The sequence below is a fragment of the Gekko japonicus genome, unplaced genomic scaffold (assembly GCF_001447785.1).
Source record: "Gekko japonicus isolate JY-2015 unplaced genomic scaffold, Gekko_japonicus_V1.1 scaffold1424, whole genome shotgun sequence".
NCBI lineage: Eukaryota > Metazoa > Chordata > Lepidosauria > Squamata > Gekkonidae > Gekko > Gekko japonicus.
The window spans coordinates 217,764-245,006 of record NW_015173173.1 but is presented as its reverse complement, the minus strand read 5'-3'; the positions used below and the strand labels follow the sequence as shown (position 1 = coordinate 245,006).

Here is a 27,243-nt window from a genome sequence, read left to right as displayed (position 1 = left end):
CCTTTCTTGAGATGCCCCCCCGGGGGGGGGGGAGTTGTCCGCCACCGGCAGATCTTGAGCTGCCCTCCCAAATTTTCTCTGACATGGAGGAGTCCTTAACGGTTTCCCTTTGGGGGCAGATCACGGGTGGGGAGGGGTGGGGGAAGGACGCTTCACAACGACTCGTTCCCCTGTACCCATATATTGGGTGGCGGGGTCAGGGTTGTGGGGTAGCAGGCTGGCTGTGAGCTGAGCAAGTGCTGGCTTCTAATTCTCTCCCCCCACCTCCTTTCTCCGCTTCTTCTCTCTCATTTGAATAATGTCTAATTCGGGGAGGTTTATATTATTGAAATGGCCGCCTGGTTTTCCCCGCCTCTCATGTTTAGTAATTCAGGCCTTTAATAACAGCCACTCAGAGCCCAATGCCGTGTTTATATTTTACATTCACCCCATGTGCTTTTGTGGTTCAATATGATTCTTCTTTCTCGCTCTCTTGCCTTTTTACATTTTCTTGGCAACGAGCAGGGCCCTGAGATCAAACCCAGGCTGTGTGGAGAGAAGGGAAGAAAGCTAGGCCCTGACTCCTTTGGCAGACGTTTAGGCCTCACTCTCTGCTGCTTGATTTATTTACTAATAACCAAAATGCCCCTCTCCCAGCCCCGGCAGCAAAAACAAAACCCTCCTGGGGCATGAGGAGCATCAAATCTCCTCACAGCTTCTCTCTTTTTCTCTCACATGTCTCAAATAAGGGGTTTATTTTTAATTTATAACAACAGGACTTTCTAAAGCTTCTCCTTGCAGATCAGTGTATGTGTGTGCGGGCTTTCCTCACTCTTTGTTCTGATTGACTTTTTACTGCTACCTCCCCCCTGCCCCACATTTTTCATTTACAGTTTTGAGTCTGTAAAATCTGTAGTACATTTAATTTAACAATTTAGTGTCCTTTTTTGTTTTGAGCTCTATGAAGTGGTGATGGGGTGAATGACAGTTAAGACATTGCAACCCACATTATATATATTGTTGTGATTTCCAAAGGCGATACCAAAATAACTTAATATCTTGATATTTAAAATAGGAGTGATATGGACACTGTGGTTGTATATTTAATTGCTGGTGATGTTTTGTCTCTGAAGCAGAAAGATGAAGACTGGTGGCAGTGATATTATAGTAGGACTTAGTGCTCTCTTTTTAATTATTTTAAAGGTGGTATCTTTTAATACAGTGTTAGCAGACGACAGATTTATGTAATTCTCATTAGTGACCATTCTCTTTAATCTGTGGAGGAAAAGAATCTGACAGCAGAATGTTTTCCAGTGTCTGTCTGATTAATATTAAGCAGTTCTTGAAGCATGACTATGAAGAAGGTGTATACAAGAACACATAGTACTCTTGTAAATTTCATTAAAATATTTTGATTTTAAAGTTATTACCAGTGTGTCTTTTTCTGCTCTCAGAAAATACAAAGCTGTAACGTCATAAGAGGAGCCTGTAGAAAACCATACAATTCAGCTGTCCACTTCGTAGACCAGCAGCATGAGGTTGGCTGGGTAAAAATGTAATATGATTTTATGCCTTAGAAACATATGTTCCTGCATCCATTTCACAATATGTGGTCAAGCTGATGATGTCACTGACCAGAGGACAAGGTGCAGTTAATTTGATTTATTGGCCTGGAGTTAGGTGTTGTAGTGAAACCTTCTCATAGGGAAACCATTTATCTGAGGACAATTTCCTTTATAGCTGCAATTTAACCACTGCTGAGGCTGTAGATATTTTATCCTGGATGATGAAAATGTACATCACATCTTGCAAACAAAATCTCATTGTAACTGACAATTTAATAAGTTTTAAAGGATGGCTTGCTAGCTGCTGATTTTGTGGTGTTAGGAAGAGTCAGAGTTTTATAAGCCCAGCATTCTAGCTTTCTCATTTTAAATCTGATAGTTTTGTGTGCCCAGGGTTGTTCAGTAACACATTGAACATGCTGAGGCTAGGGAAGTAGCCTGTTACCAAAACTTATGTGGCATGAAATGTAGACTAGTATTGTTATTTTTCCTTGATGCTTTCTTTAGCAGGGTGGAAGTTTATTTTCCATTGACCGTTGATTCTGATATCTAACCAATCTGAAGTTCCATTATAATACTTGTATGTGGGAGGGAGTCTCCACCAATGTTCCCTCTAAGCTGTGGAGTCTTGTGAGCAAAAATTCTGCTTTGTGAGCTACTGGCATAAAAGTTGTGAGCAAGCGATTTGGCTACTGCATAAACTAGTTTGCTCTGGAGCCATCCTCCCTGAGCTGAGATAAAAATCTGTGAGCCAGAGGCGAAAAAACTGTGAGCTAACTCATACTAGCTCAGCTTAGAGGGAGACTCTCCACTTAATCTCCTCCTCAGTCTAGATGGTATGTTTATTATTGTATCCTCTCAGCCTGTGTGTTTTTTTAAGACACTGAATGAGCATTTTAAGTGATCATGGTCTTTATATATCAGAAATCTTACAGAATGGCACTATTGCTGTTTTGAGTATTGATGGCTGTGAAACTGACATGATTCTTGGTAGGACTTATACTAACAGTAGAACTTGTTAATTGAACTGACAGGAGAAGAGTCATATTAATGTGCAATCAGGTAAGATTATATGCTATTGGTCGTGAAGTTTCTAGCTCTTGTGATGTCATTTACATTTTATGTAATTTCTGTTGGGCTTTCTATGTTAATTGTTTTAATATTGTGATTCTAATTGTAAACCACTTTGAGTTGGGCTCTAAAAAGGTGACTCAGAAATATCCTAAATAAGTATTAAAGAACATGAAAATCTTGATTCTGTGTATAGTGTGGTGGGGAGAAACCACATGTGTAGGGTAAAATTTATGGAGAAGTTGTGCAACTTGCTTATTAAATTTCCAAGATAAAAGCACCTCCTAATTCCAAGTAATGTTTAAAAATGGTATTGAAACGGCATCATGCTAGTCTTGCTGTGTCAAAATATTTCATGATATAATTATCTTGGGCTTTGTTTAAGAGAAGTCTGTGTTATGATGTACACTCTGCATGGAGCATAAAACCACTGGGGGACTTCTTGAGAAAGGTTATTTTGTAGAGTAAAATCCACAGGCACTGTAGAACATAGGAGTGTCCATCCTACCAGTGGCCTCCATCACTGCCTCTCTGCCTGCTGAAGGACTGTAGCTCCAATTATGTAGTGTTCCTCTTAGTGTGCTGTGGCCACTTCTGAATTATTCCATCCATTGCATGCCAGGAAACTTTGAGGCAGCCAGATTACCTATGTGGTATGCAAAAAGCAATGTAGTGTCCTGGGGTGGCATATCTAGTGTTGTGATGCTCTGCATAGACTAATGATCTCTCTCTAGTTTCTTTCTCTTTGCACCTACCTCCTGGAGAAGGCATATAGTAGTTGTTTATTCCCACAGTGCAAATACATCTGAAATGAATTATTTTATTGAAGTAGTTAGGGCAAGAGTGCCCTACTGACATAGCATATGCAGTCCCAGTGAATTGTGCAGCTTATGCATTTGCCTCTCCTTGGGAGTGCCCACAGTTTAGAAAACCCTACCATATGGTTTTGCAGTGTTTCCCAGTTTAGCTTTTAGTATTATTTACACCTTCGTGTTAACCTATGAAAGCTCATTCTTTGAGCAACTAAAGTTTATCAATAAACGCAGTAAACATAGATACAAACTTGGTATTTTGTAGAGAATTAATTAAATGATGGGTTGGAGCATGGTACTGAAATACAGAGCTTGTCTTTACGTACGTCGATTGACTAGCCAGGAGTTTCAGAGCTGTTGTGAATAGGATTTGAGTGTAGTTAATGTAGAGCTCGATGGCCCAGGCGGCCCTGGTCAGCAGTTGGATGGGAGACCACCAAGGAAGTCTAGGATTGCTATGTAGAAGAAGGAAATGACAAATCACCTCTGTCATCTCTTGCTTTAAAAACCCTTTGGGGTTGCCATTAGTTGGCTGCGACTTGATGGCCCTTTCCACCACCAGTGTTGAGCTGTGGTTGCATAGTGCTGGCTGTGAATATAGCTTTGTGCCTAAATATATGCCATCTGTATTTGATAAAGGGCACAACAGGTGAACAGGTATGCATGTCATGGAAGACTTTGCATGTCTCTTGGGCCTTGGCAAATTTCAGACTGTACTTTGTCTGGGTTGATACTTTCACTTTTAAGTACTGCTTTGAACAAGAATTGACAAGTGTCATTCTTCATTTTTTCTTATTCTTTGTCTTTTCAAGTTTATCTTAAAAATCTGTTTTTACTTTTCTGTCAACTGATTCTTAAAATCTGAGAAGAATTATGTGCTCCACCAATGAAGATCATATTCTGTGAATTTGGAAGCACCAAGGAAATTATATAATTAACAAATAAATATAATGTTAGTGAAAAACAGCACACTTCATGCACTTCATATTGGAGTATTTTGAATTAATATCAAGAATGGGGTAAACTTGAATGATAAGGTATAGTATAAGGAAGATATTGACAGTTGCACTATTCATTCAACTTTATTAAAAATTTAATTGCATAAGATATTGGGGGGGGATAATTGCTACTTCAAGTTCTGTTTTTACTGTCTTGATATTGCATTAGGCCCCTGAACTTTTTTTTTCAGTCCTCAAACGCTTGATAAAGAATAATGCTCCTTTTAAGTTCCTCTTGATTGCAACACTTTAAAAACATAATGCCAAAATGCTGACTGAATCAGGATCAAGGAGTAAAGGGGAAAAAATCTTAACTTTTCTTGTTATTTATAAATCCACATGTCAGTGTAGCTCTGGAATAGTCTGATTTTTTTTTTTTGTAATAGAATTAGACAGGTTTGTGAAATTGAATATGCACATTGTTTTGATCTTTGTGTTATAACTCTCAGTGCTGCATAAGCTTCCCACCCTGCAGTACATCAAGCACCTAAACACAGAATCAGTGTGAGAAAGACACTGATGGTTCTGTAGGGTCCAGTATATCCAGAGTGTTCACTGTTGCCTTTTGTTTTAATTGTTAATATTACTTAAGTTTTGGCTTTGCTTACTTGGTTTTTCAGTAAATGGCTGCAGTGGTGGTTAATGAAAGGGGTCAGTGGTATAACACAGCATCATTAAAGGGGAAGAATGTGGGGATGGAGGGTAGTTTGGCTAGAGACTGGGTGTGTGTTGAGAGGGCCAGAACATTGGGAATGGGGAATGAGGGATAATACCAGCGTATTCTGGGCTGAGTACTGTCTTTGCTCCCAAACTTATAACAATGGAATGACTGTGGGATTATGGGGGAGGGGGTATCAGTGAGATGGCAGAATGAAGAGGAAAGGGATGTTCCCATGGAAGATTGACACACGGCATGCCCGGAATGAAAAATCAGTAAGAAGATAGTGTGTATTGTTGAAATGATATTAGATTGGTGTCCAGAGCATAATGACAGTGTGATCAAAGTGTGGAAGGTAAAATGACAAAGCACTGAGTGGAATGACAGTCCTTCGCAGTAGCTGACAGTGTCCACTCTGAAATACCATAGGATTATCCCATGGGCATCGCATTAAATGTGCAATGACAATCTTTTATTGCTGTTTTACCCATCTTACTTGCACTTTACTGTGGGTACTGTTGCTTCCCTCAAGGGTCCTTATTCCTATGTCATGTCTTATACTCATTTCTCATGCTGTTGTCCTTAAAGTTTAACCACTTCTTCATGTCTGAGTCTTCCTACCTCCCTCTTTCCTTTCTGAATTCTCAAATTTGGATTGAATCCTGTGATCGATGAAATGCTCCCTTTCTACACTGACAGCTTCTCTTAAACTCATTCATACTTGTTCCTCAGGTTCCTTCTAGTGGTTATTCACTCATTCATTCATTTTATTACAACCTGAGTGAAGGCATCAGAGAGGTGTTAAGACCAGGGAAGAAAAGTGAATGAATTACAGGAGATTAAATAGTTTCCCCTTTCCCCCCTGAAACCTTTAATGGAAAAATTGGGAAAAACTACTTAGGAAATACCTGTCTTTTGGAATAAGAAGTGCAACACAGAATTAAGATATATTGTTAGTAAATTTATGCTGCTGCAAAACTTAAATGCCATGATTCAAATATTTGTTTTATATGTTTTATAAGTTGGTTTTCTACAGCAGAAAGAGAGAGGAAAAAGCTCTCAAATCAACTTACATAATGGAATAAGGTAATTATCGTTAGTTAAAATCTCAACAGCAGCCTTTGGTGGTATGGCAATGTTAGTGATGATAGTATAGTAGCTGTATTTGGCTGTGTTAGAATAGTAAGTAGTACAAAATGTTTAAAGTTTTGTAAAATGTTGCAGCATGGAGAAACGTTTTCCTGAATATGGAGCAGTCTGAGCATCTACCAAGCTCATTGTTCCTTTAATATGATGGAAGAACTTTGTAGACAGCAACCTCTGACTCTTCTTGTATCGCACACCTCAGATTCCTCCATCTTTTGTATTGCATAATAAGCAGGTGAATGTTTGAATATGGATACACACAGGCAAGGAACAGACCAATATGTAAAAACATTGAGACGGCAGTGACCCATTTTGGAAGACATGAAACTTAAATTGAAAGTTCAGAATTCGAAACTGTGAATCTTTCTGATTAGAGGAGTGAACTGGTTCACATTTTCACGCACGTATTTGCTGGGATGCTGCGAAGGATAAAGTATGAGCTCAAGTTAGCTAACTTTCTCACATTTATATATTGCGGGACTTAACTGGAAAACATGTAGGATTTGGATCCCTTGCAGGAGAAAACATTAAAAGTGTTTTTTAAAAAATAAGTAGGATACTGAAAGATTCTTGAAAACTGTCAGGTTGCCGGTCTGTTCACTTTTGTAGCTGCTACAGTTTTAAACATGGTAAACAGCTCCAATAAGAACATAAGAAGAAGGCAGGTATTAGCAGTTCAAAAAAGATGACTAGCCATTATGCATAGTAAATGTGTGTTTAAGTTGCAGTCATTGTCATTCTTAGGTTCTTAATTGCAATCATGAAGATTTTGTATTGGTACTACTTATATGTACAGTCCATAGGACTGTCATCCAGTGATTTTCAGGAAATCACTGGATTACACAACTTAGACTTTAACTGAAACTAATAAAGTCTGGACCAGTAGTACTCACTCTGTGGTTCATAGAGAGCCACATCAACAATTACCATCAACCAAAAGAGTGAAGTAACCAAGTTATACCCTGTGAACCACCACAAGTACATACTTACAGTGCTATAAAATATAACTGTTACATATATGATTTTAATTAACAGAGTACTTATAAGCCTGTAGGATTGTCTTTCCCACCAATGTTGAACCATAGCCCAGGTCTTGACAATTTTTCTTTTGCTGTAGGCTCCAACCCAGAAATTTAAGTGTCAGACTAATTTTTCGGCCTTCTGGGTTTTGTATTTTAATGACCATATTTTCTACCACAAAACCTAAACACTTCAGTTTCTTGTAATTTTATTCAACCTATGATATGACAAATGTTGAGGTACAAAATTAAATATGGGGGTAACCTGGTTGTTGTCCTAATGAAATAATTTCTGAAAATACTAGGAGCTGCAATGAAATTGCTAGGTGCCATGGCTATCTGTTGCCTGGGGTTTGTTACGCCTTACTTTAGCCAGCCCTTGTGTATCTGGAGTGATGGGAAGAGTTTCCTTCTCTGGTTTCTCACTTTCTCTTCAGCATGAGGCATGGTGGCCGAGAATGAAATTGCCAAAGTGCCTGAAGGATAACAAGCTGGTTGTGGAGAAAAGAACGTAAAACCACCACACCCTAGTGTGGCCATGCTGCTCTTTTCCTGGGTGGCTGCCACAGTAATGGTGATGGTTGTACTCTCCCTTCTGTTTGGCCAGCTTGCTCTCCTGGCAGCTGCCCTGGTGCTAGGATGAGAGTTCAGGAACTGCAGAGAAGAGTGTTTCTGTGTGGTTGTGTGGGTGCTGGAGAGGACCGGCTATTTATTTACATCCCTGGTATGAGGCTCACAGCTGATCTGTCCTTCAGTTCCTGTGCTGGTGGCTGTTTCAGGGTAGGAACAGTCGGAGATTTAAAAAGAGTTTTAAAAAAGTAGTAACTAGCCAGCCTGTTCAATAATTTAACTTCCTGGAGCTCCAGCAAAACATTTCTAAATATCAGTGAAACGGTCTTTTAGATGGATTTGCCATTCTTGTAATCCTCATTGGAGATGGTGCCCCCCTGACTCTTTAGGCAGGCTGTTATGTATTATTCGGGCTGGAAAGGGATCTGTAGTCACTTTTTTATGTAGGGCAAAGTAAAGAACAGCACTTTAAACTGAGCCTGGAAACAAATAGGCAAATCATGCTGTTTCTTTAAGGTAGGTATAATGTGTTTGTATGAGCTGGTCTTTGATAGCATATGGACAGCTGCTTTTTACATAAGTTGATGTTTGAGTTGTCTTTTAGCATAGCCCCATGTAGAGTGTGTTACAATAGACCCATCTTCACAGTAACATCAATCAGCATAGCCAGGTCAGCTGCATTCAGAAGTGAAGATAACTGACTGGCAAGCTGTAATTGCTAGATGGCCCTCTTAGCGGCAATATGAATCTGCTTCACAAACATAGCAATGTTCAGGAGCACCCCCAAGCTCTTTACATTATCTGTAATTTATTTAGGTATTTATGCCCCATTTTTGTTCCCCACTGGATACTCAAAGCAGTTTACAGTTTTATTTCTTCTCTAATTTATCCTCACAACTCTACCATGTGAAGTAGATTAAGCTGAGAAAGCTTGTGACTGGTCCAAGGTCACCTGGAAAGCTTCTATGGCAGAATGGGGGTTTACACCTGAGTTTCCCAGACCCTAGTCTGACACACCACACTGACAACCTTACCTCATACAGTTTAAGCAGATCACTCCCTTTAAAAAAAAATCAGCCCTACCTGTTGGAATCACCTCAGTCTTGTTTGTATTAAGTTTCAGCTTACTCTGTTCTAGCTCCTTGATCACAGTCTTAAACCTAGATGCTGGTTCAAATCATACACAGCAGGTTTAAATCAAAGGAATACAGACTTGGGTACTGTCGCTTCCTTAACAGTTAAGACCATGGCTCTGAACAGTCTCATTCAGTAGTCTGCTGTAAATATCAATGACAGTATTGAACCCTGTAGAACAAAGTTTGAGTCCAGTGGCACCTTTAAGACCAACACAGTTTTATTTAAGGTATAAGCTTTCATGTACAAGCACAGTTCACCTTGAATAAAACTTTGTTGGTCTTAAAGGTGCCACTGGACTCAAAACTTAGTTCTACTGCTTCAGACCAACATGGCTATCCACCTGGATCTATACTGAGCCCTGTGACAGCCGCCACCCAGAGGAGTCCCAAATTCTTCCTCTGCATGCACACAAAAGCTTTTACCTTGAATAAAACTTTGTTGGTCCTAAAGGTGCCACTGGACTAAAAATTTGTTCTGCTTCAGACCAATGTGGCTACCCACCTGAATCTGTATTCATCTGGATACTACTTGAGAGCTACCTCTCAAGTAGTATCCAGATGACTTGAGAGCTACCTCTTTAATTTCAACCCCCGTGATCCAATCCAACATAATAGAAATGGTTGCCAGTGTCAGAAGTCACAGGTTAGTCCAACTGGTGTAAAGGAAAGGGGTTACCTGCATCTAGTTGTAGTAGCAGAGATTATCCACCAGAGCTCTCATAACTGTGTCTGATCCACAAACAGGTTGGAAACCAGATTGGAATGGTTCAAGGTTACATGTATCATCAAGGTACATCTGAAGTTCTGCTCTGAATGATGATTCAGCAGGCATTATGATGTAACTTAAATATAATTTTATTAGGTGTATTTGTAACAGTTGCTATTTTAAAGAAAATGCAGTTTAAATGTGCATACTTTATTGGAAACAATGCACTTTGTTGTGATCATTCACTATTGCAGAATTGTATTCTTCAGCACTGTGAGCTTCATTGGCACACTTTAGTGCTGAAAATTTGTGTAATGAATAGCCATTGTATATATTTAAAAGCAGCACAGTGTGTATGGTAGATGTTCAGTAAAACTTTGGATGAAGACTATATTAGCTTGTCTGGTGGATGGTGCCTGTTTGCAGATAAACAAATGAAATGCATGACTTTAAACAAAAAATGCTTGATTTTTCAGGTGCCTTTGATGCAGTAGGCCACTGTATATTGGTGAGATGCCTTGAGACCAGAGTGGGTATTAAATGGTGCTGGTTTTGTCTTTACTTTGGTTTGGGTGAGCACAAACTTCTTGATGACAGTGAATCAGCAGTATGGGATTGAATTTGTGGTGTTCCACGGGGATCACATCTTCCACCAGTGTTGTTTAATCCTTATGTTAATTCCCGAAATTTAGAGCTTTGAGGCTGGGTGTCATCAGTATGCTGATAACAACCAGTTCTGTTTGTTTGGATAAGCCACCAGAAACAGGGCACTGTGTGTTTGGACAGTGCCTGGATGCCACAGTCAAGTGATTGAGAAACAACAAGCTGCAACTGAAGACAGAGGTGATGCTGGTTATTAAAGCTGGTGTCTGTTCCTTAGACCCCAAGAATTCTGAGCCTGTGAAGTCATTCTTGGAATGAATGTGTTGAAGCTCACTACCTGAAGATGCTTGGTGTTCAACACTACCTTCGGAACTGTACAGCACAGTAGGTGGCAGATAAGCAGAATACCCACTTCATTTGAAAGCATCAGTGCTGTCCCAGAAGCACATGTTAGCTAGGTGTGGCAAGAGTGTTGCATGTAAATATTTGCTACCCCCACCTGATGATTTCAGTGTCTTGCTAGAGGCTTTCAAGCAAATGCCAGCCTAAATGTCTCTTACAGGTGATCTCATCCTGATCTCATCAGATCTTGGAAGCTAAGCAGGGCCAACCCTGGCAACTGTTTGGATGGGAGATCTCCAATGAATACCAGGGCTGGGAGGCAGAGGCAGGCTATCAAGTCACTTCTCTGAACAACTTCCATGCCCCAGTAGGAGTCGTCAGAAGTTGCCTTGACTTCCAGGCCACAGGCGCGCACACACACAAATAAATGCAAAAATACAAAAAAATATAGATTTGTTTTTTTACCAGTAAATAATATTCTGATCCTAGTTACTGGGAAAGGATCACACTCTAATTGGTTAAGGCAGTTGCATGCTGACATCACAACAAATAGGAGGTGGATTGGCGATTTCTTAACTTTTCTCACTCTGATACACTTGGGTTCCTCTTCCCACAATCCCTGGAGGCAGAAAATTGATTGCACTTTCCATCTCCGGGGAAGGAGGAGCCCACCCTCAGTCTTTTTCCCGCCTCTGCCTGGGAGAGCACTGGATTTAGAGAGCTCCGGAGATTTTCCTTGAAGAAGAAGAAGAGTTGGAGTTATACATCGCCCTTCACTTGGAGTATCAGAGCGGCTTACAATCTCCTTCCCTTCCTCTCCCCACAAAAGACACCCTGTGAGGTAGGTGGGGCTGGCAGAGTTCTGAGAGAACGGCTGTTGAGAGAACTGTGACTGACCCAAGGTCACTCAGCTTTGCTGCATATGGAGGAATGGGGAATCAAAGCCAGTTCTCCAGGTTAGGATCCGCCACTCTTAACCGCCATACCAAACTTTAAGTAGCTGCTTTGGTTGTACTTTGTTTTTCTCTTTCCACCTGTATGCCTTTCCCTTTGTTTAAAAAACAAACTCTGTTTGTTCTTCTGGTCTCCTGTTCCCCAAGGTTGTTTGCCTTTTGCTCTCTGCTTCAATCATGGTGATGTCTGCAGCTGAGGTCTCCGACCATGGGACCTCCGAGGGAGAGTTGGGGGAGGTGATCCCCAGGCAGCAGAGTAGGAAATCCCTGCAAACCTACTTGCCCAGTCATCCCGCCATGGCAGAGCTCCTGAAGGGAGCCATAGGCTGCGAATTGCCTGGTTTGGATCATGAAGAAGCAGGCTTGTTTTTTTGGTGCCAAAACTGCACCCTCTACTAATCAGCCAGGATGGCCTGTATCAGCCCATCAGGCTTGCTCAACGCAACCCTCAGAGTGATGAGTTGAAGGGAGACAATAGCTCCTCACCAGGGGGAAAGCCAGGAGGGTGGAGAGCCCTTTGTTGTCCCACCAGGACTGGCTAGAACAATTTGTCTCCAAGGAAAAAGAGCTTCGGCTGCGGTCACACGCAACATTAGCCACGCAAGAGATACGGAAGACAAGCGGAGTTTCCGGTCGCGATCTCACCAGCACATCTGGGAAGCGTAGCGCTTCTGTGGCACAACTGAGGCTTCCTGCCGAAAAAGCGCAGCAAAAAACTAGTACCTTGGAGGTACTAGTTTCCAGAAACTGCGGGGCAAGGGCGAGCGTCTGATCGCGTTTCCGGTGGCACCCTCTACTAATCAGCCAGGATGGCCTGTATCAGCCCATCAGGCTTGCTCAACGCAACCCTCAGAGTGATGAGTTGAAGGGAGACAATAGCTCCTCACCAGGGGGAAAGCCAGGAGGGTGGAGAGCCCTTTGTTGTCCCACCAGGACTGGCTAGAACAATTTGTCTCCAAGGAAAAAGAGCTTCTTTACCCTTCTGAAAAAGACAATGCAAGTCCTCTTCCCCCCTCACCCTCCCTCTTCAGTCAAACACCTTCAAAAAATTTAGAGTCCAGTGGCACCTTTAAGACCAACAAAGTTTTATTCGAGGTACGAGTTTTCGTGTGCATGCATACTTTTTCAAGTATTTCAAGAAATTACAAGACCTTCGGTCCAGCCCTCATACATAAGTCAGCATTACATAGTAAGCAGGTGCAGTAATACAAGACAATTATAATGGTAAGAAAATGTTTATAATTACAGACTTGCTTGGAGGCCGTGAGAAGGCTGAAACACGAAAGCTTCCACTGGCCTCTAGAGGAGGTTCACTTGATTAGGGTGGTTTAAACCACCCCGTAGAAGAAGCCCTGCCAGGGTCTGTGTGGCGGGGAGGGCTCTCCCTGCCCGAACAGATCCTGGGGCTGGCTGCTTCTGTGGGGCAGTTGAACCACCCCACAGAAGAAGCATTCTCAGCAGGGATTTAAACTTTAGATGTTTGCTGGGTTGAGTCTCAGAGTCTTGCTGCAGCTGCAGTGCAAGATGAGTCAACCCAGCAGGGATTTAAACTTTAAATCCCTTCTCCATTATATCCTATGGGGACAGTGGTCCCCATAGAATATAATGGAGCTGAATATATTCAGGTTTCCCAAGTATTAATCTGAATACCAGTACAATACCAATACTGGTTTTTCGGGAATATTCGGGAATATGAATATTTTCTGATCAAAAGTTCCTGAATCCGTAGTCAGCAGAATTTTTTTTCTTGCACACCCTTAGTCCTGGGCAGAACAACATCTGGCCTTTCTCACAGTAGAACACATCAGTCGCATAGCAAGTGTTCAAACAGATTGGCTCAGCTGCGCCAGGCTGGGCCACGGGCAGTGATCCCTCAGCCAGGAAACATTCCAGTTCCCGGTTCTACATTTCAGCCTACCATGCGTAGATCTCTTTGTCTCCCCGATCAATACCAAGACACCCTCTTGAGACACCGGTGTTGTTGACAAACAGAACAAGTGGATTTTCTGATGTTCCCTTGGTCATCAGGCCAATACCCTAATACCTTTAAGTCCAAAGGTTCTGAACAAAATGAAACAGGAGAAGGCAGAGTTGATTTGCCTGGCCCCATTCTGGCCTAGGAGATCTTGGTTTTTCAGCCTGCTGAAATCATCAATTCAATCTCTATGGGAACTTACACTGTTGTCCAGTATGCTAACCCAGGTCTCATCTGTCATCCAGATCCAGCTTGGGTTTGTCTGACAAGATAGAGATTGAATGGCAAGCGCTGATTGCACAGGCTTTCTCTGATCAGGTCATTCAGACCATGACGGGAGCTACTTCTAGAATTTACAACAGTTCGTGGAAGGCTTTTGTCAGATGGTGGAAGAGGAAACACCTGTAACCAGACACACTGGATCTTCCTCAGGTATTGAGGAATACCTACAGGATAGCGTATCTCAGAATCTAAGAGCAAGCACTTTCCATCGCCATTTAGCTGCTCTGAGCACCGTACTGTCATCAGTGCACCACTGTCCAGGCACCCAGCAGAGAAGAGATTTCTGAAGGGAGTTACTTTGTCTCAGCCTCCTACAGTGCACAGGTTTCTCTCTTGGAGACTTCATGTCGTTCTTCAGGTCCTAACCAGTCCTCCATTTGAGCCTGTGAGGGAGGTTTCCCTGAAGTTACTTACCTTGAAGTTACTTTTCCTGGTAGCTGTTACATCAGCAAGACAGGTTTCAGAGATAGGTGCTCTTTCCATCAGAAAGGGTTTATGCATCTTCCATAAGGCCATCGTGGTTCTGCGCACAGGTCCCACCTTCATTCCGAAGGTTAGCACACCTTTTCACAGCTCAGAGGAGATATATTTGCCGTCCTTTTGCCTAAAGCATTCTCATCCTAGAGAGAAGAATTGGCACTCACTTGACCTTCACAGAGCACTTCACATTTATATCAGAAGGACCAAGCCATTTAGGAAGCCGGATTCCCGTCTTGTGGCTTTTCATTCAGCAGTCAAGGGGAAAAGTGTTTCTAAGACTATACTAAGCAGGTGGCTAAGGGACTGCCTTTCCTTAGCATATGAATCTCAGAGCCTTCAAGTCCCAGAGGGGATCACAGCTCATTCAACAAGAAGTGCTTCTACGTCAGCAGCATTCGACACAAATGCATTTGTTGCAGATATCTGCAAGGCCGCTACCTGGGCCTTGGTGTCAGCGTTTATTAGGCGCCACAAGGTGGACTCTATCACAGCTGCTGATGCAGCATTTGGGCAGAGAGTCGTACAGCAAGTGGTCTAGTCATACTGTTACCTGAGTCATTTTTCCCTCCCTGAATCAGATGAGCTTTGTAACATCCCAGGCATATCAGAGTGTCCTCCTCCCCTCAAGAGAGAACGGAACATTGGACTTACTGTGAAGGTTCCTTCTTCTCGAGGGCAAGGAGGACACTCTGGACCCATCGGAGTTGAAGGGTCTCTGTTCAGCCTTCCTAAAGGGTGACTGACTGCCTGTCACGTTGAGTGTTCTTTTGCTTTTCTAACAGTTTGTCTTTACCTATATGGTTTGTTTCATAGGGTTCTGTAAGCCTTGTTGTTTGTCTGTTTGTTTGGCACACATTGTGGACTGTTTTCAGCTGAGGAAGTCTCCAGACAGGGTGGACTCCTCATCCCCTGAAGATGGAAAGTGCAATCAATTTCTTGCCACCAGGGATTGTGGGAAGAGGAACCCAAGCGTATCAGAATGTTCTCACCCTTGAGAAGAAGGAACCTTCACAGTAAGTCCAATGTTCTGATCTCCATGTATGGGCAAAGGGGGGAGAGGAAGGGAGCACACAACCCAGAATTTGAGGCCTGCTTACATTGCGAATGAACTAGTGCAGCTATTGAGAAAATGAGTAGGAGAGATCACACAGAAAATAGTTATAATATAATGGCTGCTTTAAATTGTTGCAACAGTTAAGGTAAATTTATCTTTATTTTCCTGTCATATGTCTTAAGAATTTTTGATTTGGAAAAATGTACATAAGAAGTATGAAGATCTGTGACCTCTCATAGAGATGACTGGTTAGCAACAAAATAGCTGCTTTCTGATGAATAAGCAGTTAAGATAAAAAAGGTTTTTTGCTTGGTGCTGATAATTTTGTCATATAAGTTTGCATCTCCAAGAACACGTGACCTAAAGGAAAGTCACCTGACCCCTGAAGCTCAGGAACATATCACCTCCTCAAGAATGGTAACTAAAGAGCAATCAGATGGTCACCTCTGCAGAAGGCTTCAGGAGGCAGGTCTAAGAAGTAATAGTTTGAATGTAACTCATGGTGTGGGGGGATCAGAAGATCAGGAGAGTGGCATCAAAATAATTTTTGAGTGGATATTACCTACTAGAATGTAGTATTTCTCAACATGCATTTAACACTTTAATATATTTTGATATTTCTATATTACTACTTTTATCTTTTTCTGTAGTAAGAGGTCATGTTGATGTGGAATACTTCAGTTATGTAATCTGTTTGTTTGTGATTATTACTGATATAAATTGTAAAATATATATCCTCCCTTCATAGTTGTACCTCTGTACTAGGAAGAACAGCCTATAGTAAAATACCCTTTTGTGCTAAAACTGAACTTAATGTAGGATAAATCTTTTTTTTTAAATGTCTTAATTGGACCTTATAAAAATGCCTCACTGAAGTGTCTTTTCCAACTAAAGGAGTGTTAACCCCACCTGAATATCCTTCTGTAACTCCTCTAGTATAGTTATGCAGCTCTTCTTCTCTAACCTTGTTTTTTAGCCCTCACAAAAATGGTGTCTCAAGGCCTCTGATGCTTTAAGGTGCCCTGAAGATGAACAGATAGTGTAGTATGAGGCACATGTAGAAACAGATTGTGCCAGCAAGAAGTCTGGAATGGTTAGGTGTTGTTTTGACTTGGGAGATGCCAAAAATGGGCCCATTTACCAATCCTTTCTAATCCAGAAGCAACGTATTCCCCCCTCTGTAATCAGGTTCTTCCTATTGCACTTCTTTTCTTTTCTTTTCTCTCTAAGGAAGCATGTTGCTTTTGCTATGTCTCTTTGAGGATCTCCATCCTTATGCTTGAACATCAAAAGACACTGCAAGTTGAAGTGGGAAGGCTAAGAGGGTCTGTTCTCAGTTTTTGAAATTGCAGTCTTCTCTACCCACCATCTGTAATATATTTATTTCTCACCATTTCTCACCTGCCCAGTTTGAGCATTCTAGTCCTCTCCCAGCCTAGCATTTTTCTCCCCAGCTGAGAGTGCTGACTACTTGAGAGCACTTTCGTCAAAATTCCCAGGTGGTTACTGCCCTGTAGGATGTGTGATATCCTAGCACAGCTCTGTGAAGACGGAGGAGTGGCCAAGCCAGCTAGAATGTAGGTATATTGATGGAACAGGAGCTTAGTGAGAGGAAGCTATGGGTCTAGATCAGGGTTCCCCAACATGGCATCTGTGGGCACCATGGTGCTGCATATACTTCCCCAGATGCCTGCCATGTGCTTGCTTCAGGAAAGTAGGCAGGGCCATTCTGAAGACAGGACCAGTGACTGGCTGCCTTAATACAAATAAAAGGGCTTTTCACCTTGGTCGTCTTCTGTGCTTGTGTGTATTCTTCCCATGGTTTTCTCTGTGTGTTTGTATCCCCCCTTCCTCCTTTGGTGGCCTCCACTCTCTGTTTTATCCTCCCTTTCACCCCTTGGTCAATGGTGTCTTCCGCTGTCTGTGTGTGTGATAGTCCATATCGCTCATCCTCTTGTCTGTGTGTGTGTGTGTGCGTACGCTTGGCTCTGCATCCTGGGGTAGCCATTTTATGTTGGTGCTTGCCACCCTGCTTCAAAACTTCAAAGGTGTTTGTTAGGTCAGAAGATTGGGAAGCTCTGGTCAGTGTCCTACTCTCCACAAATAAGTGATAATAGCCTTAAGGTAGGTTGTCACCATGCAAGGAGCTAAACCGAAACAGAGGAGAGTCACAAAGTCAGTAACAACTGCCTTTTCAGTTAACAGGGTCTTGGATAACACATACTTGGGTACTGATAGAAAATGTGAAACCTCAAATCAGCAACATTTTGTTGAGAATTTTATTTACGTAGCATCGAATGTGTGTTTAAATGTTAGACACACATGAATATAGAACAGATTGTGTTGCTTAAGATGCTGTTTGCAGTAATTGTTTAATGTTGGCTGTATTTGCATTTAAAAACTTATATCTTATATACATTTTAACATCATTTTCTAATTGTGCTTGATTGTATTGGGGGGAAAGATTACTGCTTCATGTACAGGAACTTGAATTCCCATGGAAGAATAGGTCACATTATGTCTCATGTTTTAATTAAATATGTGTAAAAATGGAAATAAAATGTAGTTTAACTTGCTCAAGTGTTACTTTGTGCTGTCCTCCAGATGGCACTATTTATTTTGCTTTTCCAGAGACTATTGAAATGAAAGTTTCTGAAATCTAATTGGAGTGTGGATAAAATGCATACCTTAGAATGCACTTAATGGAGGCCAGATAGTTTCCTGATAATGTTAAAATGATCATTTGGAATTCAGCCCAGAGGTAAATATAAGTGAAGGTAAATGAAGAGAACCCAGAAAGAATAAACTTCTTTCTGTGCTGTTCTGTCATCTTGGATTTTGTCTCTGCCTGCTATCTTGTCTAACGTAAGACAGAACAATTCATAAAACCCTATTGTAGGATCAAGTGAGTTCTGAGCCTATTTTGGCATCGTGAAGAGCCAGCAGAGCATGTAGCACAGCTGAATTTTCAAAGCAAAATTCTCTGTTCTTTTTCTCTTTGTCTCCCTCTTTTTTCCCCCAGTCTATCAAGGTCAAGTAGTTCACAAACTCTGGAAAAAAGAGACCATTTTATGAACAAAGGTGCCCCTCACCCCCAATTAGGCTGCTGTAATAGTCTTTCTACTGAATCTGACCAAAAATTTCTTTGTGCATGGCTTCTATTGCTGTCTATCTTGTAGAATAACATCCTGTAGTTTTCTTACTACTTCCTACTGTGCATCTTTGTGTACAGCTGTGTTAAAACAGAGAATTCTCATTCTTCTGGAAACTGCAATCATTGTATAGGATAGTACCGGATATGGCTGCCTCAAGACAGACAGTTGTGATAGAAGACTGACTGCTTCGTCCTTGGTCTTCTCAAATAGAAATAAATGTTTCCTTCTTATTTGCTTGAACAAAGAGCCACTGACCAGGAATAAATCTGGGATCCGAAGTCATCCCCTGAGATCAATTTACCGCAAGGAGATGGGAGCACAATGGGGGCTTCTTTGCAATTTAAATACGAGAGTTTTTCCTGTGAAGGCCGGTTCAGTACTAGGAATTCCACTGAACTTTATAAATAAATGGTAGAATGTTAGGTTCTTAGTAATTTCTATTAACCCAGATACATAGCCAATATTATGCATGGTGCATGGGTTTGTATATCATCCTATCAGAAAAAATCTCACTTTCAAAGGCCTTTGTAAAACCAAACAGTGAGGAAGAAATCACTCTGAAACCTTGATGGTTGTTTTTTCCTCTTAACTTGTATGAAATGTGCCATATCCAGGATGCCCAAATGTGGGTGGCCTGATTTGCATGATATGTAAATTGGAACAGCTAATTATGCAGGTGAGTTGCCACATTAACATATCTAATCTGAATAATTTCCAGCTGGTGCTTCAGTGGAAGTTACAGAAATGGCAAGGGAAGGTTTCCTTACCAGTTTCTGTGGTTTTCCAACTTTTTCCAATTTCTCATTCCATTTTGCAACTTTTCCCTACATTGGTGCTTATGGTAAGCTGTGTTTTGATCAGTACTGTAGCATAATAGACCCTGGATGAATTGGTAAGAGTAGCCTGCCAGGTACTATTTGAAAAGAGTGAGTGTTAGTTTAAAAAGCAGTGTAGAGACTGAAGAGTCATCTCAAGGTGTTTGAGAGTTAATTTCAAATGCAGAAAGAAGAAAGTTTCTGACATCAACATTTCATTTGACCTGTTAATCCCAGTGAGTTTTTCCAGGAAATGATATAGGAACCAGAAAGCTTTTTGCAAACCAAATTAGAGGGATCTATGATAAATCCCCTTATGATATGTGTTGGGGCAGAATTCATTCAATGAAAAGCAATCAACCCTGACTGTTCCCTGGAAGGCCAGATAATGAAACTGAAGCTCAAATACTTTGGCCACCAAATGAGAAGGGAGCACTCACTGGAGAAGACCCTGATGCTGGGAAAGATTGAAGGTCAAAGAAGACGGGGACGGCAAAGGATGAGATGGTTAGACAGTGTCATAGATGCAGCAAACATGAAATTGAGCAAACTTCAGAGGACGGCGGAAAACAGGAGGGCCTGGCAAGATCTTGTCCATGGGGTCGCGAAGAGTCGGACTCGACTGTGTGACTGAACAACAAAAAACCTTGTTGGGGAATAGCATATACAGTAAAATCTTAGACCAAATTTAGTCTGGCATGGTTGAGTTACACTTGCATGAGACTGATGAGGTGATACTGATGATGTGATATTATGCCATTGGTGTGTATGGCAGATACAGGCCTACTTAATTACGTATTAATGCTAGCCGATCAATAGAAGAAATGTAGACATCAATATACACTACTGTTCTGTGGTCTCTCTGTATTACACTTGGCTTTATGCCTGTGCCATGGCTTTGATTTAGAAAGTTCTAGAGCTGTTATTTAGGTGCATATGTCTTTCCCCTTCAGAAACAGCTTGGATTGTGCATGCCCAAGAGGGAAGAGTTGCATGGTCCCGCTCAGTTCTGTTTTGTCAGTTGCTGCAACTGAATTCTCTGAGGGTTTTCTTCAAAAACAATATACATTAAATATATTTATTTTCCCTTCCTTGCAGTTTTCATCACTTTGTCTAGTCTTCAGTAGTCTTCTGTAACACACTGGCACCTATTGTGGAGAAGGGCTACCTTCAAAGGTGTCTTATTAAGGCAGGAAGCTCCCATCATCTGACAGCCATGATTGGTGTCTCTTGTGCCTTGGAAAACAGCATAATGTAGAGGCTTGCGTCTGGTGTCTTAAATTTACTGAACAGGCAAGGGGAAACCAATCCACCAAGCTTTGGGTCTCACTCTGGGAAAGAGCCTTTTCATCCTCTGGCCTGTCGCTATCAAGCAGCTGAAAGAAAAACTGCAAAAACACTGGCAGACTAAGAAGCAAAATGTCAACCTCCTTCTTCTGCAAAGAGTGTTCCTTCCTTGCCTCACCAACCCTCGCCCTTCCCCACATACTGATGGTCTTCCAGAATATAATCCCCATCTTGGAAACCCTGTCAGCACATAGAATCCCCTCTCTGAATGTCGAACATGGCTTCTGGTCAGCGAAACAATAACCTTTCCAGTCATCATCTAGATAAAGTAATGCCAGCATTAGTTACACTGTGAGACAAATCAGCACCCTTCTGTTGGTAGTAAGGTTCTTCAAGGAGCTCCTTGCTGGGCTTCTGGACATAGCGTCATACCAGAATTTTGTCAGGGAGAAAATACCCTCAGTGTCGGACCATCTCCCAAAGGATGTAAGCAGAGGGTCGATCTTTAAAGACAGAGCACTTAGGCTCATCAGGCAGCAAGCCATTACCTCTCAACTTGTTGGTGATTGCAGTTCAAAGTCCATGGATACAGCCATCTTTCTGAGGCACCATGCATGGCTACAGTCAATATCTTTGATATCACAATCCAGAACCATAATGTAGTGACTTTTTGAAGATGATTTGTTTAGTAACAAGATCCATGACACACTGGATAGGGAACAGAAACTCATTTAACTGTGCATAATCCCTGGGTTATACCAAAGCCATCTATAAAACCCCAAAAGAAGAAGAAGAGATTGGATTTATACCCCGCTCTTCACTCAGGGTCTCAGAGCGGCTTACAAACTCCTTTCCCTCCCCACAACAGAACCCTGTGAGGTAGGTGGGGCTGAGAGAGCTCTGACAGAATTGCTCTTTTCAAGAATACCTCTGACAGAACTATGACTTGCCCAAGGTCATCCAGCAGCTGCAAGTGGAGGAGTGGGGAATCAAACCCGGTTCTCCCAGATTAGAGTCTGCACACTTAACCACTATACCAAACAGTGGACTGATCAGTTGCAGCAAGCTACTTTGTCTTGCCCCCAACTTTAGACAAAGTAGCTACTGGCTGCCTCCTGCTTCTTTCTCCACTTCTGCTGCATTGCAGCTTACTTTACCAGCATCTCTCAGTCGCACGGGAGGGATAGATAGGCAAGCCTCTGTTCCCTGCACTGGCTGAGACTCCTCCCAGGGCGAGGGAAGGAGCGAGTCATAGCTTACTTAGTGGCTAGGCTGCCTCAATTGCACCGGAGACAAAGGCAAGCCTTTCTTCCCCTCGATTAGCTGAGGCTCCTCCCATTCCTCCTGCCTTGCTTTGCTCAGCTGCCTCAATCACACAGGAGAAATACAAAACACCTTTAAGACCCACAAAGTTTTATTCAAGGCATGAGCTTTTATGTGCCTTGCTACAGTGTGTATTTTGTTGGGTTTGTGATGCCAGGTCTCTCCTGGGTGTGGCTGGGTTCCCTCCCCCTTTTCACTGTATTCATGCCCTCATGATCCAGTCTTTCTCAGTACGAAAGCAATTTGAACTATTTAGATGAGGACCAATAACAAGCCAGTGAGGTGGATTAGGCTGAGAATGTGTGTTTAGACTAAGTTCACCTAGCACATTTCCTTTGTAGACTGGGGATTTTGAATTTAGACTTCCCACATAGTAGGCTGATATTGACCACTATACATTGCTGTCTCCCTATTCTTACACTGCCTAACATATTCTATGACACACATGACCCGGCCCAACAGGGTCTCATATCAGATCTGGCTCTCATAACAAATGAGTTCGACACTCCTGACCTAATCTATCATAAGAGGACACTTACCTTATAACCTCTAACATTCTGCAATTGACATGGCAGTGACTTTATGGTCAGCTACATTCCGCAGATGACAGTACGACACCAGGCCACTGCATGGTATTTACAGAATTTAAAAGAGTAAATTAGTTTCTATGTGAAAAACTGCAGTTATGTCCAGTACTTCAGAGGGAGTTGAAGACTGCTACGACCTATGCTAATTTAGCATATGTATTTTAATTTTGCCATCTAAGAGGTAGGGGAAAACAAGAGTTAAAGGCAGAAAACAAATCTGGTAATAAAAGGAAGTTTGTTATTTTGACAGAAACACTCTTATACAGTCATAATAATTGGGTCTACCAGTATATTTAGGTATCATGTTCAACTTTTTTAACCCTGAAAATACTGAACTCTTTAGTAATGTGTTAACATTATAGCATGTAAATTGTTGCTTAAATTATTCATGTTTAAATAATAAATATTATTGAAACTATTTTGCATGTGTGTACACAGGAGAGGGTTTTTACGATCTCCAGAACTGCCATATCTTTCCATTGGAAAAATTGAAAGGGGGGGGGGCACACCTTGATGTTTTTCCTGGGCCTTCATGTTTCTAAGAAAGGGAAGTGTTGATGAACCTGATGCAGTTGATAAAAAGGACTCCTGGCTGGTGCATAAATCTACTTCTCAAACACCAAGCATTTGTAGCCTCTTAATCTGCTCTGCAGATGCAAGCTCCTGAATCCAAAACAAGTGGATCTAATCCCTCCATAGCATCAGCCTTCCCACCCAGCATCTGTCTTGTCTGGATTCAGCTTCTTCTGTCTTAGCCACTTGACTACAGTCTCAATGAATTAGTTCAGAACAGAAATCGATGCATCTGGATGCTTGGGTAATAAAATATATAGCTGGGAATTATTCATATATTAGTTATATCCCACCCCAAAGCACTGGATGATTGAATTCAGCAGCTTCATATAAATATTGAAGAGCAAATACATGGAACCCTGTGGCACTGCATAGTCCATTTAATCCTGCAGTGGAAACTCTGTATCCTACCAAACAAAAAAGAATAAGGCTACTGAAGGGGAGCTGCTCCAATACTAACCCCCGTATCCTGACCAGTGGATAAAAATGAAGTGGCCAACTGTGTCAAAGGTTGCTGATAGATATGACAATATAAGCAGGGCTGACTATCCATGAAGTTCATCTGCCAGTGTGACCGAAGTGCTCTCTGTTCCAAATCCAAGCCTGAAGCAAGATTGAAATGGTTCAAGGACAGGTGTGTCATCTAGGAATCTCTGAAGCTGGTCCACCACCACATATGCTTATCACCTTCCCCAGAAGTGACAAATTGGAGACTGACCTATAATTGCCTACCTCTTCCTTAACCAATAAAACTCTTTTTAAAGCAAAGATCTAAGTGCTTCTTTGAGAGGTTTGGACATTGAAGCATTAAAGATTTGCTTATGGCTGGACTTGTGCAAGGGGGGGTAGACAGCTGAGATACTGAATTAGGGATTCACTCTTGCTGTTCATACTATAGCAGAAGAGATTCAAGAGCTCTTTGCCTGTATCTCATCTTGGGAAAAAGTGGTTGAGGTGTATAATAATGTGTGTGGAAGGGTTCAGTAGCTATGCTAGAGGCCCGATGGTGGCTGAGGGGAACCTTCACATTCAAAGGAACTAAGCCTCAGAGTTCCAGAGCCAGGAAGCAACATCAGGTGAAGGCCTTGGCCTCTATGCACTGTTGTTGGCTGTCCAGAGGAACTGGTTGGCCACTGTGTGAGACAGGATGCTGGACTAGATGGACTATTGGTCTGATCCAGCGGGGCTTTTCTTATGTTCTTATGAAATCTTTGGGGGTTGGATTTGGCCCTCAGACCACAGTTTGCCCTGTCCCTAAAAAAAGATATTCATACCTTGATTAGTTATACAAGTGCCCTTGCTACTTGATTAGAATCTCCTTTCTATGAATGTTAAATTGGTGTATAATTTCATGTTTTGAATAGTGATCTTGAATAAATTCTGAAGTGATATAAAAATAATACCATTTGAAACTTGGTTGGTCACTGCTGCCATGCTCAGGCAATGGTCTCGAGTTACTTTTATTAGCCCCCAAAACTTATTTTGCTCACTCTTACAGAGCCTTATTGACCATCTTACTTTGTACAGACACTAAGCTTTGTACACTAATACTCAGATTTATGTATGTTAAAGAGGTGAATTTGGTTCAGCAAGAAAGGGTTATTCGATTTACAAGAATAACATCAAAGCAAAAAGAATTATTATGAAATATAGCCTGTTGTGGTGGCATAAATAATGTGGACAGGTGGTGGAATGGGAGAGTGAAACAAGGAAACTTTCTATTCCTAGGCTTTCCTAAGCCGTGATCAGGTGCAGAATTATTCTTTATTTTTTTTGCCACCTTTGAGTGGTAGCTTTCTTAAGGAAAAATCTCTTTACAGCAAAGCACAGGTAGCATTACTATGGCTGCTTCTGTCTGAAAACTGAAGTGAATTACCAATGCAAGATGTTTTTCATATTTTTAGTTCACTCCTTATGAAAATGGATCCCTTATTCAGCTGTTTTTCCTGGGTTTTATTGCTGTTGCTTGAAAAATCTATTTCAAATGATAAACTATATAATTAACACAATAATTGTGTTATGAGACATAGTTTGTTCTAAATCCTCGGTGTCTTTGTTGCTATAATAAGTAGATCATAATAAGGGGGCGGTGGCGCAGGCAGTAAGGAAAGCCTGCTTTAAATCTGGATGAGCAACTTCGGCTGTTCGAATCCCCACCGCGGCCAGGGTGAGCTCCTGGCCCTTTGTCCCAGCTCACGTCCACCCAGCGTTCCGAAAGCCCGTTAAAGGGCGAGTGGTTAAAGTGGGGACCTGCTACTAGAGCAGGGGGGCACCCACCTCCGGTGTAGTGCGACGGCGGACAAGTGGACGAGTGGAGATGTGCGGAGGAGGAAAGAATGGCAGCTGGCGAGGCGACGGGCAGGAGCGGAGGCCGGTCGGACAAGGCGCGGAGGCGGGGCGATGCGGCAGGCCGGAGCCTGACCCCCCCCCCCGTAAAAAGACCGGCTGCAGAAAGAAAAAGGGTGCCTGGTAAGGCTTCGCACCTCCCTACCTATATATGTGGCCCAAGATTAGGACTGTATCAATTAATTAGAATTGTAAGCCGCTCAGAGCCCCTGGGGTGTGTGTGAGCGGGATAGGAAATCGAAGGAAATAAATAATAAATAATCATATTTTATGCTTCTTGAAAAAACTTCTTAAGATCAGTGTGTATTTTCATTTGCTTTGTATTATGCACCTACATTACTTTATTTTAGATGTGGTTTTATTTCTGTTGATATTCAATACTTTTAACACATGGAAGTTGCCTAAGGGTGCTACAGAAGCATACCAAAGATTGCCATGGCTGATGCAGTTATAATACTCAGTTATAATTATAACTTTAAATATTTTATATTTTCTGAGTAAGAAAAGCCCTCCTGGATCATATCAAAAGTCAATTCATTTAGACAGCATCTCGCCAGATTCTTCTGGGAAACCCACAAGCATACCTTAAGTGCAACAATCCCTGTCTTGCAATTTGCTCCATAGGAACTGGTATCCAGAAGCACTGTGCCTAGGACAGTAGACTATCCACAATAGTCAGTAGACTATCCACAATAGTCAGTAGACTATCCACAATGAATTTGTCTAGTCCACTGTGCATTGATATAAATCAAGGTGATTTTAAATCATGATTCAAATTAAAACGTCATTTGTTATATTTAATTTTTTTTAATTAAAAATGTATACATATATTTATAAAACATAAGGGGTTGAATCCAAATTACCTTGGGCGGAGTGAAACTTGCAGAACATTGCTGTTGCTGGCTCCCACTGCAGTCCACTAAACCCTGTAACATTCTGTGTCTAGGGTTTGGGGACCCTCGTGAATAGTGTGGGGCTAACATGGATGTCTGACATAGGATAAGAAAATGGGGGGCGGGGATGATGCTCCCATGGAAATGCTGTAACTTGTGTAGAACAACTTTTTTAGATCTAATCCATTCATTTAAGGCTGAATGAAGTCTATTCACCCTAATTGGGGTATGTTGTAAAGGCAATATTTCACTTAATATTTCTACTCTTTAAGAGAATAATGTATGGTAAATGCTCCTCCTGATTTCAGATGAATTATTTCTTGTTACACACAGCCGTGACAGGTTTTGGTAGACAGGTATGTGATGCTTCTTTTGTTTCCCAATGTTCCTTTCTGTTTTAGTCTTCTCCTTCTCATGTAACTGCTTTGTCCTGCTTTACCTCACAAAATTATAGAAACAAGGGTCATACTTATTCAGTAGATAAAATGTAAATTTCCATGGTGTTTGGTAGATAATCATTAATATTTAGCATTTTGAATAAGTTTCAGAGATCAGGTAGCTAGTAGGCATTAAACAAGAGAAAAAGATCACACAGGGAGATGAGTGAATAACACCTGGGAAGACATGCCGGTCCCTGGCCCATAGTGTTAAGGTGTTTTACAAGTACATTAACTACTCTGCTTTATGGCGGCTGACAAGGGGAGGGGTTTGTTTGGTAGCTGAAGCATTCTAGCACGTCAGCAGCATTCATGATAAGACCAGTTATCTGACGCTTTCCCTGCTGCTAGTAGTGCTGTCTCTGTGCTTACATAAAGTGTGTATGTGTGAATAGAGGTCCTAGAGAAGTATAAAGCATAATTACATTGTAGGAAATGAAATCTTGTTTTAAAATGTTTTTCTCCCCACAGATAGTAA

General features: G+C 41.7%; 1 protein-coding gene across 1 annotated transcript in view; it reads left to right on the top strand.

Moving 5' to 3' along the window:
- Window positions 1–27,243, top strand: part of POU2F1 (POU class 2 homeobox 1) — a 130,830-nt gene that overhangs the window by 717 nt on the left and 102,870 nt on the right. The gene's annotated exons all lie outside the window — the stretch shown is intronic.